The sequence below is a fragment of the Thamnophis elegans genome, chromosome 1, assembly GCF_009769535.1.
Source record: "Thamnophis elegans isolate rThaEle1 chromosome 1, rThaEle1.pri, whole genome shotgun sequence".
Classification (NCBI taxonomy): Eukaryota; Metazoa; Chordata; class Lepidosauria; order Squamata; family Colubridae; genus Thamnophis; species Thamnophis elegans.
The window spans coordinates 46,943,915-46,967,594 of NC_045541.1; the positions used below are offsets into that span (position 1 = coordinate 46,943,915).

General features: G+C 42.0%; 1 protein-coding gene across 4 annotated transcripts in view; it reads right to left on the bottom strand.

The window, feature by feature from the left end:
* MGAT5 (alpha-1,6-mannosylglycoprotein 6-beta-N-acetylglucosaminyltransferase) overlaps nt 1-23,680 on the bottom strand; it is a 142,112-nt gene that overhangs the window by 95,282 nt on the left and 23,150 nt on the right. Inside the window, exon 2 of one of the 4 annotated variants that reach the window (XM_032223108.1) lies at nt 9,780-9,928. The exons of the other annotated variants lie outside the window; for them this stretch is intronic. The gene's annotated coding sequence lies outside the window, so the exon portion shown is untranslated. The remainder of the gene's footprint in view (nt 1-9,779; nt 9,929-23,680) is intronic. 4 annotated transcript variants of the gene reach the window in all.

Here is a 23,680-nt window from a genome sequence, read left to right on the forward strand (position 1 = left end):
AGAATCTATTTCTAAAATAGATTGTAATTGGTACCTAACAGTAACATCAGTCACTAAAATGGTATTATGGTTCCAGTGCAATGTGCATTGTACTTTTAAGTACAATAATTAAAACCAAGGTCAATGTTTTGAGTTAAACTAAAACAATATATTGTTAAGAATGTCATCAGTTTACTTTACAGAAACATATTTTCCACTAATACCACAAAGACAGAGATTCCAGGGATTATACAGTATAAAATTCTGTACCTTTTGCTATCTTCCTTGTTAGCAGTCAAAGTAACTGAAGGAGCAGGGAGCTCCCCACCTAACAAAATCCATGCAAATTGCTATCACAGAATTTTACATTTCAGGGAAACATGCTTATACAAGATGTCAACATTTTCAGTTCATTAATATATAGTTCAGGAGAACTACAATAAAACCAAAATAGTGGTCACAGCAGAAGCAAATAAAATATTTTCTGGAAGAATTTGCAGGATTAGCCAGGATTGAGTATTATGATGTCCAATTGGCTTCGAGACAGTTAAATTGAAGCCACACCTCTGTGCTCCTTGCTTCTGGCTCCCAGTTTCAACTCTCTCTGGCCTAAGAAGGACGAGTTGCTTAGACATCATTACTCAATCCAGACCCATCCTGCCTTCTCTTCCTCCCTACCTTTGGCCATCTGCCTCCCTCGGACTCTAGTGAAGCCATCCTTGGTGTGTCTTGCTCCTGGTAAGGACCTTGGGCTTTGGTCTGGGGGCTGTTAGAGGCTGGACACCATTCTGGTGGCCATTTTGTGAATGAGTCAGAGGCTTTTACCGGGCCTCGCACTTATCCCTGATTCCTTGGGGGGCAATCCCTTCTGCAACGTTGGCGGCGGCAGGCTTCTGCATGCTCAGGACGAGCCAGGAGGCTTCGGAGCGGAGCGGGACTTCAGGAGACACACGGCAGACCGTGTGGCACCGCTGGCAGCCGCGCAACTTGCAAAAGGGGCTGGAAAGGTCTACCGGTGGCTGAAGACACATGGAGCCTGTGAGTGACCTGGGGGGACTTTGAGGCTGCCAAGGTTAGGGGTGCTGAGCTAGGAGGGGCCCTGATGCTGTGTGCTGGGCAGGGACGCTGCTTAAGGATGGCAGATGGTGAGGAGAGACCTGCTTCCTCCCCTTGTCTCCTGGGGAGGGAACCTCCAGTGGCAGGTACAGGCCTACAACCTCTGCAAGGCAGCAAAAGACCCTGGCTGCTGAGAAGCCATCTAAGGCCCTTCAGAGGACAAAGAAAGGAGACACAGGGCCCTGGAAAAACAGGTGTCCAGGATGGAGCAGAGGGGCAGGCCTAGTTCTCCCTTGAGATCCAGACCACCCATTAGGCCTGCAACCAGACCACCTTCCAGGGTGGGCTCTCCAGAGTATGTTAGGGAATTTGCAGGGGATAACCCTTTCCCTTCTCTTTCCATGGTAGAGTAGGGACCTTATTTAAGGGACCCCTTCCAGTGCAGGGATGCCATGGAGGACAGGGATTCAATCAGGCCTTCCTTAGCTCTGCAGCCAGATGACCAGGACCAGGAAAGGGAAGAGGATTCTTTTCTTAGAGACATGGAACAACTTCCTGCAAGCATTCAGATGTTTATTTCTTCTGCAATATCACATAGAATTGCGACTGTTTGCAGCAAGGGACTACAGCCTCTGTTCCAGGGGCAAAGGCTGCTGGAGGAAGGTGCACATCCCAAGCCATGCCTAGCCATCTCTTCCTGAGGTGCGCAGGCCGGTGTCACCCTCTATTGTTAGCACAGGCTCTGTGGCTGGGGATCGGGTTCAAAGGGAAGTAGACATGTCTGATGATGATGATACATTAAAGCCTGAACCACCAGCTTTCTCGGAGTTGTTTCCCCCTGATTTATTCAAGTCTCTATTACACAAGGCTAGGGCCATGGCACAACTCGGTGAGACTGAGAGCACCAAGGAGGGTGCCAAGGAAGGAGTTCCAGGGAAGAAGCCGGAGGGGCCGGTTTTCTCAGAGCCTCCCACAGCAAAGCAGGAAATTCCTGCTCCTAAGTTGTTCTTAGAGGTGGTAAACAGTGGGATAAGCCCGGGACATTTCCTAACCCTAGCAGCAACGATAGGAGATTCTTTAATATAGAACCTAGTTTTTTCAAGGCTTTACAGGTGCCCACGGTGGACCCTCTAGTGGTCACCTTAGCTTCCACATCCATAGTGGTGTCTGGTGATGTTGCTGATTACCTAAAGACCGATGACAGGAAGGCGGAGTTGACTCTTCGCAAGATGTTCCAGTCTACCTTTCTAGGAGCCTGAGGAGGGTGAAGCCTCCAGACGGCGAAAAACAGCCCTATGGAGAACCCAGAAATTTGAGAACGGTGACTTTTGGTCATACGCAGGCGTGCCACACCCATAATGCTATGCATGCGAAGTGACTTCTGGTTTGTCCGTGGGGCCGTTTTTCGCTCTCCGGAGGCTTCAGGGAAGCTCCTGAAGCCTCGGGAGGGCCTCCGAGGGGGGGGGGGTAAGGGAGACTGTTTTCACCCGCCCCAGGCTCCTAGAAAGTCTCTGGAGCCTGGGGAGGGTGAAAAAAGTGCACCAAAACACGGGGGGGGGGATGTTGCACGCATAGCATTAAGGGTGTGGCATGCCAGCGCACAACCCCCTCCCCTGCGCTCTCCCCGCTTTTGGCACAAGAGCCAAAAAAGGTTAGCCATCACTGGTATAGACTATGGTCCAAGAATCTAAAGTTCAATTTTATGACAATTTGAACCAATGAGTGACATTTATTGGGCCATGACCTTCAGTTGCTATTATGGACAAAAACACAACTTGTGGTCCAAACTCTTTCCCCTCTATATCCTCATAGGCCTTTAGTATAATTTCTAGTCTTTTTCTCATAGTGGCATTTGTTCCGCATGAAGAAGATTAAAGAGATGGTAGTCAGTAGATTTGACAAGGGTAAAAATCTTGCTGAAAATCTGAGAGACTATTAAAGGAGAAGGAAATAACAACAATGAACTGTTGTGGGAGTGTGCCAAAGACCACCTAACCAAACAGAAGATGTAGATGAACTCTTTGGAATCAGATGGCTGAGGTGTCCTTTATATACAGCTGCCTGAATAACCCTACCCCATATATAGTCTTTAGTGGAGCTATGTATTCATAGAGAGTGAGATACATAGTGGGGTACCTCAGATCCAGTGTCATGAGCCCACTGATCTTCAAAATTTTGATTTATAACTTAAGACAAGGAGATAGAAGGGATATTCAGCAAATCTGCATAGTTACTAACAATTCAGAAAACAGGATGAAGGTTCAAAAGGATCTTGACAGCCATAAACACTGATATTTTTCAACAAAATGCAATTCAAGGGGGAGAAATGTAGGTTTCCACACTCAGGTGGACAGGTACAAAACAGGCCATAATTGACTCAGCAGTAACAATTCAGAAAACTGACTCATTGTTCAAAAGGATTTTCATAATTAAACACTGCTAAAAACATCTCATGCAATCTTGGGTTCCATCAACAGACGTATAATGTTGAGATCATGGGAAACGATAATCTTTTCTACGCTGTCAGGTCAGATCTCTCCTTGAATATTGTATCCAGCTGTTATCATCACAATACTAGAAAAATCCTGAGAGCCTGGAAAGAGTACTGAAAAGAGCAACAAAGATGGTGAGAGGCCTGAATGCTAAATTATATGAAAAAAACAGTTAAAATCATTGTGTATACTTAGCCTAAAACAGGGCTGTTAAACCTCTGGCCCAGCGGGTGGGAGTTTGATGCGCTAGTCATGCCCATGCCCAGTTTAATGAAGGGGGGGGGGAAGTCCCGATACATCAAGTGAGGCCACTGTGACCTGAGTTTGACACCCCTGGCCTAAAACAAAGAAAAGGCTGAAGGGAGACATGATAGCAGTCTCTCAATACTTGAAGAACTTTTACAAGAGGATGTGGATTCAAAATTAGTAATTTCCTGCCTGTGAGACTATTATGCAGAAGAACAACCTAATTCTTAGAAAACTGGGTGCTCTATTACTGTAAGTTTTCAAATAAAAGTTCGACATCCATATGTCTGAGATGATCAGAGAAATCATTCTCAGGATAGGGGGAATGGACCAGAAGACCTCTGAGACACTTTCCAATTCCTTTTTCAGCAAATAGTACTTACTCTTTAAGCCGAAATCTGTTGATAAAACTTTATAATTTAAAAATAATCCGTGTTTTCTTTGAAAACTCTTAATACTTTTGGAATCCTGCCACTGCACAATCTGTTTGAATTGCAAGCCATATCCAACATAGCATGAACCAAACCTACTTTTTCCTTGTTTCATCCTCCTCAACTGCTGATCACAGATATTTTCAGAAGCTAGCTGAGTGAGTATGAAACATGAGCTGGGAAACAAAGGGTATGATGGGCAGCTACCAGCAGAAAACAAAGCACAGGAGAAATGGCCTTGAATAGCATTTCATACAGTTTCAAAGAAAAACTGGTATGAGACTGCAGAACAGCCAAATATTTTGCAGGGGGTACTGTGCCATTGATCTAAGCAGATATGAGGTACAATTCTAATATGCTGAATCTTTAGACTATAATGGGCAACATTTATAAATTAAGTTGAATAACATCCAGATGATCTATTTTTCACTGCAGGAGGAAAATAGCAGGGCATATGACTTCTATGGATTTTCTTTTTTTGTAATAACCACTTACACTGTCTAACAGCAAAGACATATCTATCATCTTTCTTCTATATTCATGTGTTGACAAGATATAAGGAACAGTTGCAGGAGAAGAAAACAGAAAACATAGAGTTATAGGAATTTTTGCAGGGCCGCCTGGATAAGACCTAAGAGACCAAACGAATGTGATCAACAACAATTATACGGAAGACAAGTCTGAGCATATTTAGAAATTGTTCAAACACTGGTACATAAATATCTAACATTACTGCTGTGTGAATATGATAATGAATTTTTAAAAAAAAAATTATAATCAAGACCAACTCATTTCCCCTTCTTTTTTTTTATACTGCATGTAGGTTTCATTCAACCAGTGTGTCTTCGTGTATAACAATAAGGCAAAACCCATTTAACTTCTGAGAAAAAATAGTAAATTTCTGAACAAGGATCTGAACAACAAGCTTTATTTTTTTCTCTAAAAAAGAGGAAAACCACAAAACATTCTTTAAAAAGGGGGGGAAACATGATGTAAATGAACTAGTGGGAAAATTAATAACTTGTTTTGTTAAGAGCCATTCAAGTGCTGTTCCAAGGAGGAAACTCAAGAGACCGCACTTATTCAGAGTGATACAATATTATACAGTGCATTATAATCACTGCTTGGGAACTAATCAGATTTTTTTATGATTCTTGCACATTGTTCTCTGGACAATGATATCATCATTCAACAGAATGAGGGCAGATTATGTTCTCTGAATGGATCAAGCATCTATTATGTTAATAAAAATATCTGAATACAGACCATAGATCAATCATTTAATTGATATTGTTGCTGCAAGGAAGATAGGACATGAATACTTATGTCCCACTTAGGGTTTCAAAGCTGTTCATGAAACATTTGGATTTTCAATTTATAATTCACCTCATTCAAATGCCTTATTATATTCTGTAAAAAATAGAGCTTCCTGCGAACGCAATAGCAAAAAAGAAATATAAAACCCGATTTTTCAATAAGTTATTATAATCCTTGGTTTTAACAGGTGGCAGCAACCTTGGTCTGAGACAAGAAATCATTCTAAGTTGGGTCCGATTAATACTGAAAGGGAGACCTCCAGAAAATATCAAGGTTGTAGGCTAGACTGAGAACTTAAAAAAACCATGCTCACAACGAAGGTAATGGAACATCACTTCTATACTCCTGTCAAAAATACTACATGGCTGTACACATGAAGTCATCAGAAACTTGATTCAACTTGAAGTAAATTTTTGGTCATTAAAAATTTCTAACCAAAAGTAGATGCGCTGAAATCACACTTGAGCTGCAGAGTTATCTTCATTTTAAATCTATTTCTTATGAAGAAAGGTCTTCAACTTTCAGTCATTCAGTTGTCAATACTACAATGAAAAAGCTGTGCATTAAGCCCAATGCATCTGAGCATACAGAAATCAATGGTACAATTGTCTTAGACAACCACTACAATTAAATCCAAAACATTTTCAAGAAAAATACTTGATTTGGAGACAGTTACTTGAAATTAATACTGTTCATTATTTTTTGTTCTGTTATTCTAAAATTACACTGCTTTAAAATCTCACCCAACATGCAAACCTATCTAGAAAATCTTCTAGAAAAAAACAAACAAGCGAGGGTACCCATAATAGCCAATCATTTTACAGTGGCGATTTGGACACTTTCTACCCATACTTAGGTTGCTTCATTCAATTCCTTCAGGATACTATTGATCAGATCCTCTAATCTCATCATGCCCTCTGTATACTACTTCCCTTCTAGTGTCTGCAGAGATGTTCTGAACAAATGTCAAATGTATTGATTCAACCAGCACTTAACAAGAAGCTTACATTTATTTTCAGCTCCTCTCAGACCAAAGAACAGTCCATTAACAGAATATAACAGAACCTCTGCTTCTTTAAGTGCAAAATTCTGCAACCTCATTTAACATTTATAGCCCGGTCCTGTTCATTTCCATGTATTCCCACTAGCAGAAGAGTGATTTCACTCTGCAGGTACATAGACCATTACAGAAAATATCCCTTTCTCAACAGCTTCCATTGGTGCAACATTAGAATTTATTATGAATACAGCACTAACAAAATATGCGGCCTTGAAGAAAGACCGTTCCTAATGATAATAAACAAGCATTACTCATAAATGTAAAAAAATTACATTTTTTTATTCATTTTTTACCAAAATGCCTTCCAGTCCAAAACATATTTATGGGTGTTTTAAGAAATCTGCTTCTACATTTTTCAAAGCAATAATCAGTAGCCAAAGAAGCTATTGATGTCACCTTTTATAAATGATCAACTTTGTAACTTTCTCCCAATAAATATGAGTATTAAAATGTATATGTTAACATGTCTCAGTAACTTACAGGAACTGGCTCTGCATCTAAGCATTAATGATTCATAGAAATGAATAACAAGGTTTGAACGAAATCGTAATTTTTGCTTTTGAGGTGAAGGTGGTTGGAAAGCCCAACTCTCTGTCTTGACCACACTGATTTTGTAGAACAAAATAATCATTAATCACCTTTAAAGTTTATTTTACAGTGGCAAAAAACATCTTCTAAACTGAAAGATAATTTATTCATCAGTCTCCAACTATATGCTTTTATAAACATGTACATCTGCACAAACATATAAACAAGCTTTTTTAAACAAAGAGAAAGGAAAGTGACACAAGTCTAAATTCTCTTCTGAAAAACATTTTAAAAATACATCACTGCATATTTTTAAATAGATCAATAACACTGTCCACCTCTGTATCTATTTTAATATAAGCAAAACTGCACCTTCTCTTATTAGGCACAATTCATAAGTGGACTATAAAGGTATTCCTCAACTTACAACAGTTCATTTAATGACCAAAGTTCAACAGCACTGAAAAATGTGACATGACCAATTTTCACACTTATGACTGCGGCAGCATCCCTGTGGTCACGTGATTTACATTTGGATGCTTGACAACTGACTCATATTTATGACGGTTGCAGTGTCCTGGGGTCATGCGATAATCTTTTGTGACCTTCTGACATGTAGTCAATGGGAAAGCCACATTCACTTAACAACCATGTTACTAATTTAATAACTGCAGTGATTCACTTAACAAATACGGCAGGAAAAGTTGTAAAATGGGGCAAAACTCACGTAACAAATTCCTTACTTAGCAACATAAATTCTGGGCTCAATTATGGGTCATAAGAAGAAGACTATGTGTACTCCAAATAAAAGACAAGGTCCTCCTACTCCCATCATCTTTTCTTTTATTGATTTTTATTTTATTTCTGTTTAAGAAAATAAAGACTATGGTATACAAGAATAACAATAAAAACAGCAACCTAAGCTTTACTTCCACGTACTTCCAGCAACTGAAAATAAAACTATTCCAATATGATACGAAGTTTAACTGAAAGGTATTGTTGATTTCTGTTCATAAGATGTGGCACATCCAGATTATACACTATGGTCCATTACATTTTCCATTGTATTCAAAATATGCAATCCCCATCATTTTCAAGAAGAGAGAGAGAAATCAACAGATTGTGTTACCTTGTAAAACAAAAATGGTTTTGTGGCTACTGTTATTGTACAACCTTGAGAATGTGCCTAATAAAGAGACTGCATAGAATGAATTCAAAGGTTATGTTAACATTTACTTCTGAACAAGAAAAAAAGATTCTGTAGTACTTTTAAAAGTTGGCTGCTGCTGAAAATGTAGGGATATCAAATATTATTCTAAATATTGACACAAAATCCAAATCCATACTGTCTCGCTCTATAATATGATATTACATGACATGATAATGTGGTACTTAATTCAATACACCACCATGCTCATATACTGTGTCTGAAAAAACTCCCCCAAATCAGATTAAAAGAAAATAAAATCTAGAAAAAGAAAAAGACACTTTTAAACAGGCTGTGACTAAACCTAGCTGTAGCCCCTCCCGCCGTATCTACAGGAAAAGTTGGCCTTTATTTTACACAAATGTCTGGATGCCACCATGGAAGATGAAAACAAGGCAATCCAACAGCTGAAAAAGATATACTGGTCCCTACTTTCCTGGCTAGAGTATCATGTTTTTTAAAAAGGAACTTTATTAAAGTTTACAAGTGCAAAGATAAAAGATTTAAAGCAAGCTAAGAAACATTTCAAAAGTAAAGAAAAAAGTGAAAAAAGGAAAAAAAGAAAATAACTATAGCACTTATTATATACCGTTTCACAGTGCTTTATAGGCCTTTCTGTTTACAAAGTCAGCCTATTGCAGTGATGGTTAACCTTTTCGGCACAGAGTGTTGAAACTGGAGTGTTGAAACCCAGAAGAGAGCAGCTGGCCGAAGCGCATACACGTGGAAGCCAGCTGCTGGGTTCTGTTATGCGCATGCATGCTGGACAGCTGGTCTTGCACGCATGCGCACCAGCCAGCTGCTCTTTTCTGAGTTCCGGCATACATACCCACAGAGAGCAGCTCCCTGTGGGTATGTGCACCAGCCAGCTGTTCTATTCTGGGTTCAGGGGCATATGCCCACAGAGAGAAACCCGGAAGAGACCAACTCTCTGGGGTACGCACGCTGTCACCTGCTGCTCTTCCGGGTTCCGTCATATGCATGCACGCTGTCCAGCTGCTCTCTTCTGGGTTGCTCTCTTTGGGCATGTGCACCGGAACCCAGAAGAGAGCAGTTGGCCAGTGTGCATGCGCACTGGACCAGCTGTCCGGCATGCATGCGTGTGACAGAACCTGGAAGACCAGATGACGAAGGCACATGTGCCCACAGAGAGGGCTCTGCATGCCACCTATGGCACGCATGCCAAAGATTTGCCATCACGGGCCTATTGCCTCCAACAATCTGGGTCTTCTTTTACCAATCTTGGAAGGATGGAAGACTGAATCAACCCTGAGCCCTGTCAGAATTGAACTGCTGGCAGAGAATTAGCTTGCAGTATTGCACACTAACCATCCCGCTGTAAGAATGAGAGGGTACAGAAGGTAGAGAAATAACTTTCCTCCTTCTAGACAAGTATTGACCTTTAAAGTCCTGCATGGCATAGTGCTGGCTGTTTTTTTAGGGACCATCTCCCCACCTTTTACCTGTCTGCCTCACGACATCCAGTGGAGAGTGCATGTTACAGTTTCTGATTGTAAGGATCTACATTTGGTGGGACCTAGGCAGCAGGCCTTTTCTTCTGTAGCCATTGGCTCTGCTATTAAGGAGCCATCTTCAGTCCCCTATTACTTCCCTGGAAATGAGGAAAACAGGGGTATAATATCATAACAATATTGTGTTCTTCAACCAGAAAGATAAAAAAGAAAACATCTCAGAACAGAGTCCCAAAGAATTTCCAGAAGAGAGCGAAAAACAATATAGGGCCTGGAGAGAAAAACTTTTATGGAATGATTGATGGTGTTGGGCATGCTTAGCCTGAAAGACTTTGGGGAAGACATAAATGCTTCAAGTATCTGAAGTATGGTCATGTAGCAGATGGGGAAGAATTGTTCAGAGTTGTTCCAGAAGAAATGGAAAGCAACCATGGCTAAAAGTTACAAGGAATAGATTTCGAATGGACATCACAAAAGGTTTCATGTGGCATAGCTGTTTGATAATAGAACAGAATTTCTCAAGTGATGATGGACTGTTCTTTATTGGAGATATTTAAACAAAGGCTCAGTGGCCATCTAGTAAGAGTGCTATAGTCATGGTTCCCTAGATGGGGTTGGATTAGATCAGGGATGTCAAACTTGCATCACCATGGCGTCACATGTTGTATCATAACATTTTTCCTCTTTGCTAAACTGGGGGTGGGCATGACCAGCACGTGGCACATCCAGCCTGTAGGCCACGAGTTTGACACCCCTGGATTAGATTATTTCTAAGGTCTCTTCCACCCATTGCATTTTATGACTCTCTCGTCAAACTGACATATGAAGTGTTTTACTTGTATAAATTCTGCAGAGTATGACATCTGTCTGGAAATAAAGCTAATAATTCAACTATATATACCTGGAGCCATTAATTGGCCTGGATAATCAGTATGTCACATTCTCCATTGAAGTGAGTTAGAAAATATGTAAAATTGCATATTTTGCCACCATTCAGAAACAAGATTATCATTACTACAAAATCTTGCCACCCACCACATTCTTTAAATAACTTCCAAAATCTGTGACGCTACTTTGCAAGTGTATTTAAAATCTCAAAACACTCCCATTTAGACGTCTATCTTTTGTGACTCTTCTCCTTAACGCAGATGAATACAAGTGAAATAATGTAATAGCTACAATATATAGTGAGATTTTTTTAAAAAAACTGTATCACTGAGGTATGCAAAGAACAAAGGCATCCTATTATTCTAGAAAACATTCTATCAATGGTAATCAATGGGTTTATTGTATTAATTTCCAATCAATAACAAAAATAATACCTGATTATGCATATGCATCAACTGTCCTATATAGTCAAAATTGATTTACACAAAATAAAACACTATAGAATTCAGAATCCTAATTAAATTCTTTTGATCCTGTAGTTATATTCCATTATGTCCTCTCACATTAACATAAAGCATATTGTCTTTAAATTGAATGGCATCAGTGATATTATTTTCATTAAAAATGTATAGAATTTCAGCTTAAAAGATTTGATACAATTCCTACAGTTAGTCCTCGACTTACCATATTTTCTGGAGTATAAGACGCTCTGAAGTATAAGACACACCTAGATTTTAGGGAGGAAAACAAGGGAAAAATATCTGCCTCTCAGCAATTTGCCTCCTTGCAACAAACAGTGTTTGTAGTGTTATATCTCAGACTATACTTGTACAGATGCTATTAAAACTGATGTGCTTTCTGGAAGTATAGTTATTCTCTGCTATTTAAAAGAATAGCACTTTTTAAAATAATAGCATGGGGCCTCTTCAGATCAAGCATTTATTTTAAAAAGCTTCTTCATTTTGTTAAGTTGTCTAGAATAATAAAAAAACAGTCTTTAAAAAAATAAGTCTAATAATTTGAACATTCTATAGTCATTTATAGTTGTTCACTTACCTCATTGCAGCAAACAGCCTGATTAGCACAAGAAAAAAAATCTGCCTCGCAGCAATTTGCCACCAGCAAACAGCAAGTTTCATTTTCAATTTCTCCCAATCATCAGCTGTTACAGGCTGCAGGGATTGCTATATCTTATTGAAGCCTCAGTTTGCTGCAAAGAGATAAATTGCTGGGAAGCAGAGGCCAAAGGGTTGGGACCGGTATACATTCAGTATATAAGACGCACCCAAATTTTCACCCTCTTATACTTCGCGGTACAACAATTCATTTAATGACCGTTCAAAGTTACATCACTGAAAATAGTGACTTATGACCATTTTCCACATTTATGACCATTGCAGCATCCCCTTGGTCATGTGATCAAAATTCAGACCATTGCCAACTGATTCACATTTATGACCTTTACAGTGTCCTGGAATCGTGATCATCTTTTATGACCTTCTGACAAGCAAAGTCAATGGGAAAGCCAAATTCACTTAATTTAACAACTGCAGTGATTCACTTAACAACTTTGGCAAGAAAGGTAGTAAAATGGAGCAAAACTCACTTAACAAATGTCACATTTAGTAACAGAAATTTTGGGCTCAATTGTGGTCGTAAATCAAGGATTACCTGTATATGGCTCTTATTAAAATCCAATGATGTTGAGAAATATTATTTACTTCGAAAAAGATCTGAATTCATCCCACTGAAAATGAAAATCATTTAAACTAGAGTGTTTTCTAGATACAAATACCAATAAAAATGCTATGTGGGTGTTTACACATAGACGGACATACAGATACAATTTTTGTATCAATCACATGGAGCAAATATATGAAATATCAATCTCAATTCCACTCATCAGCACACAGGAATGTACCATACTTTGCCCTGACAGTTTTGACTGGGGTGTGGTTTCTTCCTTGACTTGATCAAGGAATTATTCCTAATCCTAACTGATTATCTGTTTTTGTTTCCTGCTTATTTGGCTGTTGTTGCTAGGAAGGATGTATTCTGGGTTGTTTCCAGGCATGAAATGCTATCACCACTACTGGTTCGGAACCGGGAGCACCCATAAAGGGCGTTTGTGCACATGCACAGAACTTTCTGCGCATGTGCATAGCGTCTGTGATGACATCTGGGTGGGTGGCCAGAACCTCCCACCACTGCCACAACTGGTTCTCCCGAACCAGGGCGAACAGGCAGAATGCCACCTCTGGTTGTATCTTTGACTTTTGGTTGCATCTTTCAAATGCTACAAACCTCATTATGTAAATGAGATTTACTTTGTGTTTCTGCTGTTGGATGAGTTATGTGAATGCTCCACTTCTAGGAATTTCCTAGAATTTGGAGATTTGTGTTGGTGTAAAATATCAAGTTTCTCAGTTGGAATTGTGGTTGAATTTGTGTGTCGACAAATTAAGGAATTTTCATTATGGGCACTCAGCGCAAGTAGCATATAATCTACAGAGCAGAGAGGGAGCAAAATAAAAGGCACAAAACCCTCTTATTTCCTGGGTACAAGAATTCAGATTACTTAACATTTTATTCCTATATTTCTGAGCATCCTGTTAATTCTCATTATGAACATTTGTTGTAGCAGGATAGAGATCTTTTAAACTTGAGGAAACATTATGTCTGGTTATTTCTATGTCTTGTGGTTGTGTAGAAGAACCTCATCCTAAAAACATGCACTTTCCCCGACCCAAAAGATAATACAACAAAGAAAAACAAACCAAAGAGTAGGGGTGTTGTAACACACAACTGGGTACCTTGAGAGTAGCTACCCATGAAAGGAACTTCTTCCTTTCACTCTGATTGCATGGGCAGCTCAATATGATAAAGATTTGTAATCCTATTTAATCCCTTCCAAATTAGTATAAAAAAACCTTAACTAACCTTTGACAGTCTTTCATTTTTTTCAATCCAAAAGAGGAATTTAAGAACAGGAAGGATTTGGCATTTATAAATCCATGTATAAGAGCAGATTTTGGTTGGCATAAAGTGGTATTTTCTATTGAGTACTCAATAGAATGTTAAAATAGCAACAAAAATTATATTATAGAGAAAATAGCCAATGGAAACAGGAGAAATTTCCATAATGTAGAGAAAGACATATTGGTATAAAAATAAATCTTCATTTCAGTAATTCAAGATAGAAATACAAACACACAGACAATATGCCTGCTATATCTTCTTATTCATCAGTAATCTGAAGAGTATTTTCACTAGCAGATTTTTGCTTTCTTTATTGAGCTCATCTCACTTTAATTGCAAGCACACAGTACTTTCAACTGATCAATCATTTGCCTGAAATGGTATAGGGTTTCTTGCCTAAGCAGGGGGTTGGACTAGAAGACCTCCAAGGTCCCTTCCAACTCTGTTATTCTGTTCTCATCTTCTCTTCTATCATTATAAGTGGGTTGTTAAGCGGCCACATGGTACTTGCACTTTATAACTGCATTGCTTAGCAGTGGGAATCCTAGTCTCAAATGCAGTTATAAGAACCATCTGTACAAGATCAATTTTTTAACTTTTTTCTTGCTGGTATGTTAGCCTTCTTTTCTCAGAAGCCAAGCCATGCTTGAATCCTACGATTAAATGAGATTTGTGATGAATGATGGTTAAGTCTGTATTTGAGGCTCTAAAATTTTTGCTTCTTATCTTATATGAAGTTAAAATCCTTCTTACTAAAAATTAATGCAGACTATGGTATTTCAACCAATATGAAGAGTCAAAATTTTCTAAATCTATGAAATAATACTTTAAAAATAAACTTACAATAGCTTTATTTACATACTTTCAACTTATCCATCTATAAACCAGATTCTTCATTTTTCATATTTAGTTAAAATAACACATAGCATTTTGCATTTATTTTATTCTTGCAAGTATTACCTGAGATCAGATATCTATCCTATTCCATTTCACTTACATTCCTGAAAGCTTAGTTACCTTAAATTATACATAAGCTCTCTCTTTCCCATAATCACACTACTGTACAATGAAACAGAATTTAAATATGTAAAAAAGCTTTCTTTAAGACATAACTGAGTAGATGTGACCATAACTGATTTTGTAATTTAGTATTTATAGCTCATAGGGAAAAATAAAGAAGTCTGTACCATCAAAATAAGACGCAGAATAAAAACTTTTACCACCGTGGGGAAAGAACATCAAAAGAAAAGTTGAACTATACAAAGCTGCTGACTTCAGGATATTTCTTCTTTAAAAAGCAAGACCCTTTCATTGGAAATATGCATTTTCCCCACCAAATTGTTTCTGAATAAACACAAATTATTTCAAAAACCTCCTGGAGTTAAACATACAGTACATTTCAAAATATTCTCCTCCAGTAGTGCTTTTAGGTAATTTTGGAATCTGAAATTTATCTTGCCAGCTGTAATATTTCAACTGTGAAGCACATATACAATTTCACTTCTCCTCCCCTAAACCATTCCACGGTTTGAAATTGTCTTTGCATCCCTGATATATTAGAACAAGAAAAACAGCAGTAGCAGCAGCCCAGAAGCAGCTGCCAACTCAATACGAAAATATTGTAAACAAATAGATATAGCAAGAAAAAGACCTCAGTGACACAAAATTGTTGTTGCCTACTTTACCAAAACAGCATTACGGCATATTACAGTATACAGCAAGACATGCACACCCATTTTTAATATTCCCTGTAGTATATGTTCCCTTAGTAAACATCAAGGCATCTTATTTTGATTGAAGAGAGTTTCTTACATAATACAAACATGTGTTGCTCAACTGCACATTCAAGTCATCTCTCTCTTGCAAAACCATTATGTGAAACTGATGGTTTTCAAAAGAAAAACTTGGGACTGTTGCTTAATCTCTGAAAGGGCTGGTAACCTTATGTGGGGTGGGGGCACAGATCTGCAGTGTTCTTTTATAAAAAAGCAATTCCAGACAGTTTGGAGGAGAGATAAAAATTCAGAGTCCTCTGTTAAAGAATATTGCAGGATTTGATAATTAATACAAGGACAAGTCATTTAAGCTGCTGGACATCACCTTTAACACCCTGCATGTTTGAATATCTGCAGGACGACCTTTATTGCAAGTCAAGTAGAGCACGCTCTCTCCATGCCCCATAGCTGAAAAACTATTACCTTCACAATGAATTTTATGACAATCTTTCTTTGGAATAACATTTCCCTTCGGCATTAGGAAAATGTTAAGTAATTAATGGTTGAAAGTATGGTTGGCTTTGTGGTTATCAATTCCATTCTAGACATATAATTGATATGGATTTTGGTTTCTGATACAATCTGAGTTACAGAGGTAGGAACTGTATGTCCTTAAGAGTTGGCTGTGATTGGAGTGGCTGAAAAGCCCTATGAGATACCTACACCACCACCCATATGTTTTCCTTACATTAATGCCTGCCAACTGGAATTGTAGCTGCAGTTGTGGTGGAGTCTAAAATCCCAACAAGAATTAGGGGATAGCATTTTAAGAAACATTGGTTCAGGAAAAAAAATAAAAACTCTTTTCCCTGGAAATCCTCCCTTAATCATGGATTTTTTTGTTGTAATTCTTGTTTAAATATTCTGTATATTCATAGAATTATACATTGGCTAATTTACTATATCATCAACACAGTTTACTATGTTTCTCTAGTGTTTGAAACTTTTAGGTAAAATTTTATCTGTTACTTACATTTCAAAGACCACACATCCTGCTGCAGAAAATTAATAGTTGAGCAGTAAAATAGTTTAGAAACAGGAAATTACTTACAATAACTCAACATAGACAAAAATGGCATTCAAAATAATTGGAACAATGATTCAGAAGTCATGGAACAATTAGTAATGTCCAACATATTCGTGACTTCTTGGTGATCAGATGTTCAACAGAATTGAAGTTTCAGAAAAATTGAGAAAGAATGTTGGTCCTTACCTGAACGTTTCTTTTCTGTAGAGAGGCAGGAGGGGCTACAGCTGGGTTTAGTCACAGCTTGATTGGTCCAGAGACTGAGAAAATTTTCTTAAGTATCTTTCCTTCCCTATTGGCTCCCAGTTTCCATGAGGTTGAATGGAAAAAGCTGCAAGATAGTATGTAAGGAAAAAAGGCAATGCACACACACATGCGACCACCCCTCACCCAAACTAACTAGAACACTAGGGTGGGATGTAACCCCTCCCGCCTCTCTACAGAAAAGAAACATTCAGGTAAGGACCAACGTTCTTTTTCCTGTAGATACGGCGAGAGGGGCTACAGCTGGGACATACCCAAGCTAAGTCCCAGGGCGGGATGTAGACCCTGGGAGAGGGAAGGTCGCCACCTGCTGGAGAACCCGACGGCTGAAGGACACGTCCACTGAAGCGAAACGATCTAATTGATAGTGTTGAATAAAGGGCGTTGGAGAGGCCCCTACAGATGTCCTCTAGAGGGGCCCTAGTGGTGCACACGGCCGTGGTAGCTGTACTCCAAGTGGAGTAGGCCATAATTCCCGGAGGCGGAACTTGACATAAGGCTTCGTAGGCCGCCATGATGGCCTGTCTTAACCGTCTGCCTAAGAGACCCTAGCCCCCAGGGTGCTGGGCTGAAAGGACAGGAAGAGGGCCTCTGATCGACGAAAGGAAGATGTGAACCTGAGATAAATGCGCAAAGCATGGCAGACATCAAGCCTGTACCAAAGAAGTTCCCTCTTATGGGAGGGAGAGGGACAGAAATTAGGGAGGATGACCTCCTAGGATTTGTGAAACAGGGAATTGACCTTCGGGAGGAATGTTGGGTCTATTTGCAGGACGACCCTGTCTTGGTGGAATTGGCATAGGTCCTCCTTAGACGACAGGGCGCCTACCTCAGATATACATCAAGCCAAAGTAACAGCCACAAGAAACGTCACCTTTAGAGTTAGATACCTGAGGTGTACTGTCCTCAATGGTTCAAAGGGGACCCCCGTGAGAGCTCTCAAGACTACGGAGAGATCCCATGTTGGAAACCTATGCACAGGTTTGCTGCCCCTTTTAGAAACCGTTTAACTAGTGGGACCTGGGCCAAGGAGAATCAGCCATCCCCTGCCAGAACAGATGAGAGGGCAGCCACCTGTCTCCGTAAGGTGTTATGAGAGAGACTTTGGTCTAGGACGTGTTAAAGGAACTCAAGGACTTGAGCAACTGAGGCGTTGGTCGGAGGTAGATGAAACCTTCCGCACCAGGAGACAAACGAATTATAAATCCGTGTGGTCCAAAGGCGCCTGGAAGCCTCAATGGTGGAAATGACCTTGGCTGACAGGTTAGCATCTCTCAGGAGGCGCCGCTCAAGTGCCAGGCGGTCAGTTGGAGCCACTGGGACTCCAGATGTAACAGGAGACCCTGGCACAGGGTGATCTCCTCCTGAGGAATCCTCCATGGGGGAGAGATGGATAGTTGGATAAGGTCCGCAAACCAAGGCTGTCTCGGCTAATAAGGGGCCACCGGGATGATGTGTGCCCTCTCTATCACTACCTTCCTCAGAGCCCCCTGGATTAGAGGGAGAGGGGGAAAGGCATAAAGAAGGCCCGGGGGCCATGGACTTCTGAGGGCATCTGTCCTTTCTGTGTTGCATGCCGGGAAGCGGGAGAAGAACTGGGGCAGTTAAGCATTGGTCGGGCTCGCGAACAAGTCCACCAACAGTTCACTGAAGTGGTGGTAGATTCTGTGGAATATTTCTGGAATCAGCTGCCATTCGCTGTGGTTGACTGTTGCCAATTCAGCCAGTCAGCCTGATGGTTGACTACACCTGAGATGTGTTCTGAAGTTATTGACACCAGGTTCTTCTTCACCCAGAGTTCGAGTTTCTGAGCTTCCAGCCAGAGACCCTTGGAATGAGTCCCCCCCTGACGGTTTATGTGGACCTTTGTGGCGACATTGTCCGTCAGGAGGAGCATGTGGTAAATGGCAATTGAGTTCCGAAAGTGAAGGAGGGCCAGGCAAGCTGCCTTCAGCTCCAGCCAATTTATATTGTGGCACAGGTCTGATATTGTCCAACGACCCAGCCTGGATTCCATCAAGGCCCCCCAGCCGGGCTTGCGTCTGTCATGATCGAGATGCGATTTGGTTCCCACAGTTCGGATCCGCGACTCAAGGCCAGGAACAACCACCACGTCAGGGACTAGCGAAGCTCTGGTGATAGGGTGACTGAACGCAGAGAATTGCTCATGCGGTGGCATTGGTAGGGGATGAGCATCCATTGGAGTGTCCGAGAATGGAGACGGGCCCAGGGAACTATCCCTATGCATGATACCATCTTGCCCAGCAAACGGGCCAAGGTCAGGATGGAAACTGACCGATTTGCGCAGATGTGTCATGCCAAGGATTGCAGATTTGTGAGATGTTCTGGGAAAAGTCGAACAAGTCTCACAATAGAGTCTATCACTGTGCCCAGATGAAGGATCTTCATCGAGGGAGAGAGATGGCTCTTGGGAAAGTTGATGGAAAATCCTAAGGACTGTAACGTTCTGATGGTCAGGTTCAAGTCGTGAATTGCCAGTGTGCGAGATTGGGCCATAACGAGCACATCGTCAAGATAGCAACGGAGTCTCACCGGGAGAGATCACAGGTGAGCCGCCAATGCTGCCAGGACCTTCATGAACGTGCGGGGAGCAGAGGCTAGACCAAATGGGAGAGCCCTGTATTGGAACTGGTGCCCCTCATGGGAGAAGCGAAGGAATCTGCGATGGGCGGTCTGATTGGGATATGCAGATATGCTTCCATCAAATCTACAGATGCCATGAAATTGCCCCGCCAGATCCCCAGGAGAATGGACCTGAGAGATGACATTTTGAAGTGTCAGTAGACCAGATAAGAATTGAGGCGCTTTAGGTCCAAGATTGCTCTCCATCCCCCCGAGCTCTTCGGGACAACAAAGAGGTTGGAGTATAGACCCGACCCGTACACCTCTGGTGGGACCGGTTCTACTGCCTGAATGTCCAGCAGATGTTGGATGGCTAGTCTCATTAGGTGGTGTTGTTCCAGATTCCTGGACGGGGGGAAGGTCCTGAAGAGCGTCTGGGGAAGGGAGAGAAACTCCAGGCAGAGGCCATCCCTGATGGTTGACCTGACCCAGGCATCTGATGTTATCTGGTCCCACTGATCCGTGAAGAACGCCAGACAGCCACCTATGGGCTCACTCGGATTGGAGTCATTTCCTTCTGCAGAAAGGGTGGCCGCCCCCTCCACATCTGTCCTCCGCGAGCTGCACTGGCTACCAATTGGTCTCCAGACGCAATTCAGGGTGTTGATTATTACCTTTAAAGCCCTACATGGCTTAGGGCCAGCATACCTGCGGGACCGCCTACTGCCACATACCTCCAAGCGGCCAGTAAGATCCCACACATTGGGCCTCCTTCGGATGCCATCAGCCAGACAGTGTCGGCTGGCGGGCCCCCGGAGGACAGCTTTCTCTGTGGCTGCTCCGACCCTCTGAAATCAACTACCCCCAGAGATCCGGACCATACCTCTCATGGCCTTCAGGAAAGCTGTTAAAACTTGGCTGTTCTGGCAGGCCTGGAGCTGTTGACCTCATTGTTGAGGTCCAGCCCGTTAGAATGAATGCATGTTGTGATTTTAAACTGTCTTTTTTTTCTTATTTTTTCTTTCTCTTTTTCTTTTGTAAACCGCCTGGAGTCCTTCGGGATTGGGCGGCATATAAATTTTAATAATAAAATAAATAAATAAATAAATAAATAAATAAAATAAAATAAAATAAATACCCCTATCCTGATAAAAGGGAAGGTGGCTCTGTCTGTCATATCTATAAGGGCATATCACTGCTGGCGTTAGTCATGGTCAGGAGGCCGGAAAGAAGGTCTTCGGTAAGAAGCCGGATGGGACTCTGACTTCTTGGTGTTAGAGGGAAGGACCTTCTTCTTGTCCTTGTTTTCCACAAGGATCAGGTCAAGCAAAGCCCCGAAGAGATTGGGGCGGGTGAAAGGGGCCGCTGCCAAATTCCATTTGGACTTGTTGTCTATTTGCCAATTGCGAAGCCACAAGAGGCGCCTTGATGTTACTTAGGTGGACAATGCCCTAGATGTGAACTTGATGGAATCTAGAGTGGCGTCTGCAGAAAACTGGGTGGCTGAGATAATTTTGGTGACGTCTTGGTGAAGACGCTCATCTTGGATTGGAATGTGGTCCTGTAATTGGTGAAGCCATATAACCATCGTGCGATTAAAGTAAGAGACTGCAGCAGCCGACTTAATGGCCCAGGCCGAAGCATTGAAATTCTTATGGAGAATAAGTTCTGCACGCTTGTCCTTGGGCTTTAGCTTGTCGGCTGCATGCCCTGAGACCATGGTAGATGCATTAGCAAGAAAAGCAATGGGGGTGTCTGCTGTTGGAAGTTGTAGGGCCTGGGAGAAGGCCTGCTCCATATTGTAGAAGAGCCAATCATTACTCCCAGGTTTGGGAAAAAAGGAAGGTTGAGCCCACTGGTTCTTAACCACCTCTAGGAATAAAAGAGGGGCTGGGACTTCCGCCCTATCCGTATTGGGATTAATAAACATAGCCAGGTTGGGATCCCTGTGTTGGGACACTGGAGGAGCCCCCATACCAATCTGAGTAATCTTTTTAGCCTTATTTAGAAGAGACTTGAAGGCTGGGGGAGGAAAGAGGCCTGGGAATGCCCGGGGATCAGGAGGAACAGAGCCCTCATCCTCCGAGAACCCCAGGTCTGGATGAGCAACTTCCCCTAGAATAGAGCCCTCACTAACCACCGAAGGGGAAGGGGGCCTGGGTGGATCCTGTTCCCGAGAGGAGGATGGAGATCTGGGGTGCCTGGAGCCAGAATGGGAATTTGCCACCCCTTGAGAGGATCATTCCCGTTGGGAAAGGCCTGAAGCAATGCCCTTAGAGATGGCGGAAGAAATGAGCCTCCTGATGCTTTCAGGCAGAAGCTCAAGGTCCTCTAGGTCCTTCTCGGAAAGATCCCGGGACGGCCCCCCCTAGGGGGCAAACTGTGAAGCCGGGAGGTAGTCCCGAGATCCCCCTTCCCCTAGATCCTTTCCCCCCTCCCTATACAATCTTGGTAAGACCGGAAGTGAAGGAGAAGCCACTTGCCTGCGAGGTATTGCAGGGGAGATGGAAGGGAAAGAAAGGCTGAAGCCCCTGGGGGGGCGAGCCAGAATGGTGAGAGCTGGGCCCAATTGGAGATCTGGATCTAGCCGGGGATTGAGATCTAACAACTTGTGCTAGCCTCTCTGCACTGGCCACTTGTTTCTCTAAGGCTTTCTGTCTCCTTGACTCATCCCTTGCAGCCGCTCAGGAAGGGCGCTGTTCAGCTGCAGGCCTGGAGACCCCTGCCCTGGTCCTGAGCCTGCTCTGGCCTTCCTCTGTCATTTCACCTTGGGCCTGCACTGATTCAGGGGCTGTGGAGGCCATGCCTCACTCACGTGGTCTGTGCCTGGATTAAGCTGCAGCAAGCCTGCCGGCCTCGATTTATGGCTGCGCTGCAGGCAGTTGCACAGAAGAGAAGACACCTATCGACCTCAATTACTGGCCATGATGTGGGCCGGAGGAAGGGCCGCCTGCTGGCCCTGATCAATGGCCACGATGCAGGCCGCTGCCGTACAAAATGGCCACTGACCACAAGGTCACCCCAAAATGGCCACTGCGCCTTGTGTAATCAGGGGAATGTGCCCAGCATAAGTGACTCTGAGGTTGTAGCCTCGCGGCGAGCCAAGCCCACTTGCAACTCCTTCAGCAACAAGACAGTTCAATTTTTCTTCTTCCACACCACGGCGTTAATTTGCAAGCCGCAGCGCGCAGCTTGAAGCTGGTCTTAACGATCTGAGGTGTGCCTCTCAACGCCGGTAGAATTGAAGCCGCGGCAAACTTTAAAGGTACGGCAAGGCTCTAGCAGCAGCGCTGAGCTCCTTTAATGCAATAGACTTCGAAGCCACGGCAAGGTGTTAAAGCCGCGGCGAGGCTCGCGTATCGGCAATTAAGAAAGAAAACGAGCTGAAAGTAGCATGCTAATCAAAGGCTACCAGCAGCAGCCTTCAATCTGCTCGACTGCACCAAGGAGCCTGCCACCCCTGCACACCCAGGGACTGGGCAAACTCCCCTTCAGGCCCGGGGGTTGGAGACCAGAGCACTCCTATCCCCTTATGAGGCTGACAGAGCAGACTCTATGGCCAGCAGTCGAAATTTTAGAGAATTTAGAATATCCAATCAACCAAATTAGAAATATAATTGTCAATAGATACCTTACTGGAGCCACAGCTAGTGCTTGGACCAAAGACTGAGGGAAACTGGGAGCCAATAGGGAAGGAAGGATACTTAAGAAAATTCCCTCAGTCTCTGGACCAATCAGGCTGTGACTAAACCCAGCTGTAGCCCCTTCCGCTGTATCTACAGGAAAATTTATGCTTCTCAGATAATGCGGAAGGATGTTGGACAAAAATTTTATGAATCAGAATGTTTTGAAATTATGGATTGAGAATCTTGTCTTAGTATGGCTTTTATCAATTTATTATTAATCTTCTATATTGCAGATTTTCATATTACTGTACTACAAATAAAAAAATACATTCATTGCTTGTCTTAATTTTATTAAGTCCACTTAGCAGAGTCCTACACATTTACTAATTTTAGAGAACTTTTTTTATTTTTGGATACATCTTAAAATTACAGAGAGGGCTGGTGCATTGAAAGTTTTCAAAGCCAAATAAAAACATTTTAAACTAACCATTTCCTGCACTTCCTTCTGGGTGAGGAATGATCTCATCTGACAGCCATATGGTGACATGACAATGTAAGAAGGCTTTGCTTATGTGATGTGTAATTACTCTTCAATCTCTATGCAGCTTTTGATACCATCCACCATGTCATGGAAAGTTAGGGGATGGAAATATATCTCTTGAGGTTCTACTCCTTCCTGGACAAAAGGCTTCAGATTGTAATTCAAGTGATTATTATTCCACTTTACAACTTTTGAGTTACAGGATGTCA